The sequence below is a fragment of the Balaenoptera musculus genome, chromosome 1 (assembly GCF_009873245.2).
Source record: "Balaenoptera musculus isolate JJ_BM4_2016_0621 chromosome 1, mBalMus1.pri.v3, whole genome shotgun sequence".
NCBI lineage: Eukaryota > Metazoa > Chordata > Mammalia > Artiodactyla > Balaenopteridae > Balaenoptera > Balaenoptera musculus.
The window spans coordinates 127,066,780-127,076,489 of record NC_045785.1 but is presented as its reverse complement, the minus strand read 5'-3'; positions in this window follow the sequence as shown (position 1 = coordinate 127,076,489).

Below are 9,710 nucleotides of genomic sequence, written 5' to 3'. Positions count from 1 at the left end.
AAGGCCGCACAGCAGCTGGTGGAGCGGAGTTGGGATGAAGAGCCAAGACACTGCGGCCCCCACAGGGGCTGTGCAGCACTGCCCTGGGCCAGTCGCAGCCCCTAGCATCCTGCCAGGGCTCCGGCTCTGCTGTCCATCCTTCTACCTGCTGCCAGTGGATGGTCACCAGTGGAAGAGAGAGGGTGTGTGGTGGAAAGGTAGGCATGGAGAATCACCCCTCCTCTCTCCATTGGATCCTGATTCACTTCTAGAAAACCACTGTGTCATCACTGGCACACGTGGAGGATTGTCTGCTCCTGGCCATGAGTTCACATGAACTTGTAAGAATGCGGAGAGGCAATATAGTGTGTTGGTTAAGCAACCAGACTCTGGACCAGATTCCCTGGGTTAAAGCTCAGTTCTGTCAGTTACTGCTCTGTGATCTTGGGCAAGTTATTTAACTCCTCTGTGCATTATAAAAATGGAGAAAGTAGTAGGAGTTTCCTTGCAGTGTTTTGTGAGAATCAAGTGAATCAACACATGACAGTTGGCTTAGCAGTGCTCCTGGCACTTAGAAAGTGCTCAATAAATAGAAGCTATTGTTAACTATAAAAACATTTCCCCAAATTGGCTTCCTCTTCTGCCTTTCCCATCAATGAGCCTCTGTTCTTTTAATTCCTGTAGCACTTAGGTCAATATGTACACCTTTAACACTATATCATGTGATTTTAGGTGTTGTTCTCAAATACTTTTTTGTGTTTTCTCTCCCAAAGTTAGTAAGTTTTTAAACCACATGGGTCACAGAGTAGATGCAAAAGGTACCCCAAAGACATTTTTTTTCTGAACATTTGCATTTTCTTGTTTCACAGATGAGCTCTCTCCACAAAACTGAATATACATCTTTTGTTTTTCAGGATTGGGAAACAGAGAAGTAGTTCAACTATAGAGACTTCTTCTTCTTTGTTCTCTGCTGTGGCCCTAGTGTCTAGGGCTGCACTTGGAACATAATGTAACTGAAGCTCAACACCCATAAATATTTCTTTTTTTAGAAATTCACGTTCTTTTATTTATTTATTTATGACTGTGTTGAGTCTTCGTTTCTGTGTGAGGGCTTTCTCTAGTTGTGGCAAGTGGGGACCACTCTTCATCGCGGTGCGCGGGCCTCTCACCATCGCGGCCTCTCTTGTTGCGGAGCACAGGCTCCAGACGCGCAGGCTCAGTAATTGTGGCTCACGGGCCCAGTTGCTCCGTGGCATGTGGGATCTTCCCAGACCAGGGCTCGAACCCGTGTCCCCTGCATTGGCAGGCAGATTCTCAACCACTGCGCCACCAGGGAAGCCCCATAAATATTTCTTGAATGAAATGAAAAGGTCCATTTTTTTCAGGTGTCATGTAAAGGTGTTATAGAGTCAGTTGCTTCCCTGTGGCAACTGGATCTTATTTACTAGGGAAAAGCTAGTAACCTCCGTTTGCGAGGAGTCATGCTCTGGATCCTGATAGAATTGCCTTGGGCTCCTTTGCAAAAGAGGATATCTGTACTAACTCTTACTCCAAAGGCCAATGCACTACTGTATATATTTGCCTTTAAACATTTGAAGAATCATCATGGACAGAAAGATTAGAATTATGGCCAATCATGAAATCAAAGATGTTATATTCAGGTAAATTTTAGGTCAATTTAAGCACTTTCCAGCATTTCAAGCTCTGATATTTACAGGCAGAGTCTGTAAGATGATTTTTTTGGAGACTTTGTAAGTAGGAAATTAACAGGTTATATAGAAAGGGGAATCAAATACCCTATAGGGTCTTATCAAGCCATATTCTATGATTCATCTTCTGGTTAATTAGCCTTCAAACACCTAATGAGGGGCTTCTATGTTGCTAAGCCCTAGGCAAGGTATCAAGGAAACAAAAGATGAATTAGGCATGATGCCTTCTTTATGGTAGCTATCATCCGGGTGGGGAAGTAAGATGTGAAAATAGATACAATATTCTGTGTCAAGTGCTAACACAGAGGTATGTCTCACGTACACTTTGCAGTAAGAGCATGAAGAAAGAGGTGCTAATTCTGACTTTGGGATGGTAGGAAGGCAACACAGAGGTATACTGTTTGCTCCAGGTTTTTTTTTTTTTTTAAATCACTCATTTTATGTATTTATTTATTTTTAATTAATTAATTAATTAATTTATTTTTGGCTGCGTTGGGTCTTCGTTGCTGTGTGTGGGCCTTCTCTAGTTGCGGCGAGAGGTGGCTACTCTTTTTTTTTTTTTTAACATCTTTATTGGAGTATAATTGCTTTACAATGGTGTGTTAGTTTCTGCTTTATAACAAAGTGAATCAGCTATACATATACACATATCCCCATATCTCTTACCTCTTGCGTCTCCCTCCCTCCCACCCTCCCTATCCCACCCCTCTAGGTGGTCACAAAGCACCGAGCTGATCTCCCTGTGCTATGCGGCTGCTTCCCACTAGCTATCAGTTTTACATTTGGTAGCGTATATATGTCCATGCCACTCTCTCACTTTGTCCCAGCTTGCCCTTCCCCCTCCCCGTGTCTTCAAGTCCATTCTCTAGTAGGTCTGCGTCTTTATATCCGTCCTGCCCCTAGGTTCTTCATGACCACTTTTTTTTTTCTTAGATTCCATATATATGTGTTAGCATATAGTATTTGTTTTTCTCTTTCTGACTTACTTCACTCTGTATGACAGACTCTAGGTCCATCCACCTCACTACAAATAACTCAATTTCATTTCTTTTTATGGTTGAGTAATATTCCATTGTATATATGTGCCACATCTTCTTTATCCATTCATCCGATGATGGACACTTAGGTTGCTTTCATGTCCTGGCTATTGTAAATAGAGCTGCAATGAACATTTTGTTACATGACTCTTTTTGAATTATGGTTTTCTCAGGGTATATGCCCAGTAGTGGGATTGCTGGGTCGTATGGTAGTTCTATTTTTAGTTTTTTAAGGAACCTCCATACTGTTCTCCATAGTGGCTGTATCAATTTACATTCCCACCAACAGTGCAAGAGGGTTCCCTTTTCTCCACACCCTCTCCAGCATGTATTGTTTGTACATTTTTTGATGATGGCCATTCTGACTGGTGTGAGGTGATACCTCATTGTAGGTTTGATTTGCATGTCTCTAATGATTAATGATGTTGAGCATTCTTTCATGTGTTTGTTGTCAATCTGTATATCTTCTTTGGAGAAATGTCTATTTAGGTATTCTGCCCATTTTTGGATTGGGCTGTTTGGTTTTTTGATATTGAGCTGCATGAGCTGCTTGTAAATTTTGGAGATTAATCCTCTGTCAGTTGCTTCATTTGCAAATATTTTCTCCCATTCTGAGGGTTGTCTTTTCATCTTGTTTATGGTTTCCTTTGCTGTGCAAAAGCTTTTAAGTTTCATTAGGTCCCATTTGTTTATTTTTGTTTTTATTTCCATTTCTGTAAGAGGTGGGTCAAAAAGGATCTTGCTGTGATTTATGTCATAGAGTGTTCTGGCCAGGCAGATTCTTAACCACTGTGCCACCAGGGAAGTCCTTTGCTCCAGGTTTTGAAGGATGAAAAGGACTCCAGTGGGCAGAGGAGTGGAGGAAGTGCGGTTGAAAGGGAGGAAACTGAGAGGGTCCTTATAAGGGCCAGAGATGGTCCATAGAGGCATCATGACAGCTTGACTCCAAGGAGGGCTTGCTATTCTTTTGCCTCCTACAGAAAATAGCATGTTCCCCACATGAGGGGACTTCATTACAGTGTCGATTCACTGGATCATATGACCTACATGTTTCCCCACAATAGGTCATTTTCTTTGATTTCTCTCTTATTTTCTCATAACTCCTAGCTTCATGCTTGGTCTGTACTAGCAGTTGCATAAATATTTGGCAAAGGATTGATTCCCTGTTAGGTAAAATGAATTAATTAATCACCTTATATCTTTTTTTTTTTAAACTTATTTATTTAATTTATTTATTTTTGGCTGCGTTGGGTCTTCATTGCTGCACACAGGCTTTCTCTAGTTGTGGCGAGCGGGGGCTACTCTTCGTGTGGTGCGCAGGCTTCTCATTGTGGTGGCTTCTCTTGTTGTGGAGCACGGGCTCTAGGCACGCAGGCTTCAGTAGTTGTGGCACATGGGCTCAGTAGTTGTGGCTCGCGGGCTCTAGAGCGCAGGCTCAGTAGTTGTGGCGCAGGGGCTTAGTTGCTTCGCAGCATGTGGGATCTTCCCGGACCAGGGCTTGAACCCATGTCCCCTGCATTGGCAGGCGGATTCTTAACCACTGCGCCACCAGGGAAGCCTCACCTTATGGCTTTTAATTAAAAAAATAATTGAGCAAATATCTTCTGGGAGCTAACATCCTGGGTCAGAGATTCCTTCCTCAAAATGACTTTCTATCAAATGTACAACAAATGGAAATTCTCTCCCCAGGTCACCACTGTTACTCAGTGTGGGCCGGACGCAGCCAGCCTTCTCTGAGAAGTAAGCATCCCTGGGGCTTTTCATGGGACAGTGGGGTGGTTGTGGGTCAGAGACCTGAGTCTGAAGTTCAGTGCTGGCTAATTGCCAGAAGTATGATGTTACACAAGTAATTTGTTTCTGTGTCTCAGTTTTCTTCTCTCTAAAATGAAGCTAGACGTAGAGCCTGTTGTAAGAATCAACTAATGTATAAAAAGCATTTAACACAGTGCTTGGGACATTCTCATCTCCAAATAGATGTTGCTATGTTATTTTTACATCTTCATGAGATTTTTCTTTAATTTGATATTTTTGTGGCTATCTGCCTTGACAATTTTGGGTATATTTATTTGGACTCAGAGTCACTGGGGCAACTAGACATGTATAGCTAAAGGTTGTCTTCTAGCAAGTGAAGGAAATGAGTAGGGAAATGTAAGAATGATGGTGAAAGGGAAAGAGAGAAAAAGAAAAAAGGAGAAAAATAGGTTTCAAAGTCACGCTTAAGGACTTTTTATTTCTTTAAATTTTTGCTTCAGATCTATTTGGTGTGTCACCATAGTCTCATTTGAATTGTTCCCACGTTTGGAAAAGCAAACATTAGAATACATGAGCACATATACACTCAAATACTGCCTTCAATGCTGATAAAAATTAATGCTTCCAATCACTCATTCAAGTATTGATAATTATATGAAACCAAAATGATTTAAAAATTAATAAGTGCTTTTTAGAAAAAGTATTGTCTGCTTTTATTATTTCCTTTAACTAAAAATCATTTCCAGTCAGTGACTGCTGTACTTTAGACAGAGTGATTGAAAACATAGTCGGAAATTTTATTAGGGTGAAAGGTACACTAATGCCACTGATTATTGGAGTGCTATTTCACATGCTAATGCAAAACTAATATTAAAAATGCTATTCCTCCTTATGTGAATATTCAAAAAAATTTGGCCATTCCTTTGTTGGAGGTTTTAAAAGCAGTGTAACATCATCATCATTATTTTAATGAAGAAAGCCTCCTCAAAGCTGACTAAATATGAAAGAAATAAGTAATAAAAATAAAAAAAATATGACTAAATTGGTAAAGTGTCACTGGATGAAAGTGAGTTTATAAAAAACATCAAGCAAAATAACTTAAGCAACACAAAATTACTAAATGAGTTGAGAAATCACTGTCAATTACATCAAAGTTACCGATTTTTAACCATGGGGTTACAAACTACTGTTCTTTTCCTGGGCATTTTATATTGCTGCCTCTACTTCAAAGAAGTAAGATGCAAATATATAATGTATTGAAGTCAGTTTGAGTGCCCACTTTGGTTTATTAGGATAATATAGGGGGTTAGAACCTGAGGCTAGGGCTGTCATTCCCAAAATTGTGTGTAGAGGAACTGAGTTATTTTAAAAATTTGAGGAAATCACAGTTATTTTAAAAATTTGAGGAAAGCACTCCATGTCTGTTGAACACGGAACAAAGCATTAGCTGGAGGTAGTTCACAATTTTTATATCAGATAAGGCTGTGTTCTATTTGATGATGCTACATGTTTGCAAAGCTGGGTTTTTGACCATTTCAATGTTAAAAAGCGAGTAGTGCACAAAAACTGGTTGAGGTAGAACAGGAAATGAAGGGACGATGTGCGGTCTGATTCCAAGGGTTGAGCAGTGCAGCGCGTAGCAGGCATATACACCTCATTATTAAGTAATTGTGGTTATTCAAGAATGAAAGAAAAATACTATTTTCCTTTCAATTTGTGTATTATTTTTTCAAACAACTACAAGGTTATTTGAAAAAGAACAAAAATACAAATACAGAGAACAGAAATACGTAAGTTGTTTGGACCTGACTACTTAATAAGAGGAACTATAGCTTGGAGGCCCCGTGAAAAAATTACTTACACACTAAAGATTCCCTTGAACCTGGGAAGTTTGGGAACCTCTGGATTATAGCCTTTCCTTCTGAGTATATTTTTAATTGATCAGGACACCTTATCTATTGGTGTCAGGAAATGCAAATTATCCTATATCTAGTCCAGCAGTGTATCGATTAACCAGCGCTTCTTGACTGTTTCTAGTGTGACTCATCTATGCATTTCAAAGGAAACCATCTTCACTGATGTGCTGTCAGGCTTGTATCCAGTCCTTTATTTGTACATTACCCACCCTTCTCTCTCTTCCTTTTTCTTTCTCTCTCTGTCTCTCTGTCCTATGTTCTCTGTGTCTCCCTGTCTCTGTCTCTCTCACACACACACACACACACACACACACACACACACACTTTCTTAGCACACGGATACTGGCACGGACTGCACAATGATACAATATCCTGAAGTGAGCTGTGCATTTCAGGAGTAATCAGAGATGGTAGATTTAGTTGAATGCAGTTAGGGGTGAGTAAGGGTGCCCACTTAGCCCTTGGGAACAAACGAGCACAAACTGGTAAGAAACTCGGGTTAGAGCAGGGCCATGCTCTGGGATTTCAATCTTCCAGCAGCCGTTCCCCACCTCCTCAAGCCTATTCCTAAACACAACCACCTGATAAGAAAAATTCTGCCCGGCTCTGAATTCACCGTACCAGTTACAAGGCCATAGATATTCCCTAGGCTGGAGGGGAAACTAGGAAATAACAAAGGACAGACTTAGTTTCTCCATCTGTAAATCAGATGGCATTCAACTGGATATCTACAAGAGATTTTTGAAACCCTTAAAGTTTGTAATCTTGTGAATTCAGCTGTGAGCGGAATTAGCAAAAAGAACTGACAACAGTACGAGAATCAAGAAATTTTGTCATAATGCGTAGAATGGAGCACTTTTAACAACAGGAAAAAAGACATCATGCCAACACAAAGTAGTCAGATTTGAAAGTGTGGATTGCCTCTCTCTCCCAGCTTGTGTCAAATGCCAACATTTGGTAGACAAACCCCCAAAGCATTGTCAGACACCATGTCAGAAGCTATTAGTGGAAGCACTTAAGAAAAATGACTGATTTCCCTTTGTATTAGGAATCCAAGTTTTCCCTTTTGATTAACCACTTAGTAGTCTGACCAGCAATGTACTTACCAGTGTACACAGAAGACTTGATAATATCTGACTTTACTGTCCCGTTACAAGTACTCAAGCATTTACCGCTCTCTTTGTACTTTGGGGCAGGGAGTGGCTTTATAGCTCCTCCACAGACTAAGAGAGTGGCGTTCTGGTGAGGCGATTCTGTCCTGAAGCATAATAACAAAACAGGAAAAATCTGACCCCCACCTCCCTAATCCAAAGGAATCAGAGATTATATCTTATTTACTTTATGTACTTGAAATTCCTGGTGCCAAGTCCTGGCCACAGTTAGGACTCGAGCTTGCAGAAATCTAAATGGATAATCCTGAGCCAGTGTTGGCCTAGGAGTCCCCAGTATACTGGATGAACCCTGTCTAGGAGATAAGGAATGTTACGCAGAATTTGGAACCTAAGGTTAGCCATTGTTTATATTTTAACTTGATTAATTGCAACAGTGGCATGCTACGAGAAACACTGGTGATATGTACTTTAGACTAACTCTTCTCCCTGCCAAACAGAAATTATTTTAAGGACTCACAGCAGCATCTTCAATATTCATAGATTTCATTCTTCAAAGGGGAGGGAATAAATAAAATAAAGTAATCATGACAACAGGATGTATGGAGGCAAAGGAATAGACTTGAATGAGTCTTCCTTAGTCAATCTCAGGCTCTGGAAATGAACTATTTATGTTTTAAAAAGATATCAGAATACTTGGAATGATTTCAAGGGATCATCTCCTTTCTAAAATTTTTCAAGGATATAAATTTAGTAACAATTTTGTCCTAATGGTGCTAGTTTTTTCCCCACTGATTCAGCCTCAACCTGACAATTGATTCTCGATCTTCCACTGTAGAAATAGGATAACAACCATAGTTATTTCACCAGGTAGTGGTAATGATGAATGAGTTATGAAAAAACAACTAGGACAATGCTTTGCACATTACAAAGCAGGGATTGGCAAACTTTCCGTAAAGGCCAGATAGTAAAAATTTTAGGCTTTGTTGAGCCATACTGTTTCTTTTGCAACTACTCAGTGCTGCCATTGTAGCTTGAAAGCAGCCACAGACAATAAAAGAATAGGTGTGGATGTGTTCCAGTAAAACTTTATTTACAGATATAGGTAGTGGGCTGGTTTTGACCTATAGGCAGTAGTTTGCCTACTTTTGCTATAAAGTCTTGATAAATTCTATTATTATTATTAATAATATAATGGCTTGCAAATAATCTTTAATAATTAGAAAAGTAATTAGTTTTTAACGAATAACTAAGTATATATGCCCTCTGCAATTTTTTTCAAAGGAATCTGCTTATAGGAGCAATGAAAAAAAAATCTTGTATTTAAATGCTGGTGTCATTTCAAAGGCCTTTTTTTTTTTTTTAAATCGTTTTTTGGAGAATCTGTATTGATAAGTATGCTCCCTTCCAGACTGCCTGCCCCAGTAAATTTTACTTCTTTCACAACTCTCTCTTCTCATCCCTCATGGAATCTACCAAGAGTAGATATGCTTTTTTTTTTTTAATTGCTATTATTTTATTTTATTTTATTTATTTATTTATTTTTGGCTTTGTTGGGTCTTCGTTTCTGTGCGAGGGCTTTCTCTAGTTGTGGCAAGTGGGGGCCACTCTTCATCGTGGTGCACAGGCCTCTCACTATCGCGGCCTCTCTTGTTGCAGAGCACAAGCTCCAGATGTGCAGGCTCAGTAGCTGTGGCTCACAGGCCTAGTTGCTCCGCGGCATGTGGGATCCTCCCAGACTGGGGCTCGAACCCATGTCCCCTGCATTGGCAGGCAGATTCTCAACCACTGTGCCACCAGGGAAGCCCCTCAATGGCCTTTTAAAGAGTTTCCACTGACAGGGATTGCCATCACATAGTTCTAGGCACTTGAGAGAGAAATCCAGGCCAATGTGAAGAGTGATGACCACAAAGGCTTTGGAGGAATAAGAGGAGAAATTTGTCTAAATCTTGAGTCTCTGAGATTTTCCCTCTCTTTGAAGGTCTTGTTCTGGGCTTATGGCACAGTTTAATCTCCCAAAACACAATTTGTGTAAAGAATGGCTGTAGCTATTGCTTTATAACCAGATGTTTATTATGTTGCTCAATGTCTATTGACATTGAATTGCTTGTGACATTTTTAAAGTTCAGTTGTTTTTTTTTTTAAAGTTCAGTTTTAAGCAAATGTTTGTCTCTCGTAACAAGCCGGCATGCTTTCTTTTATCAGATG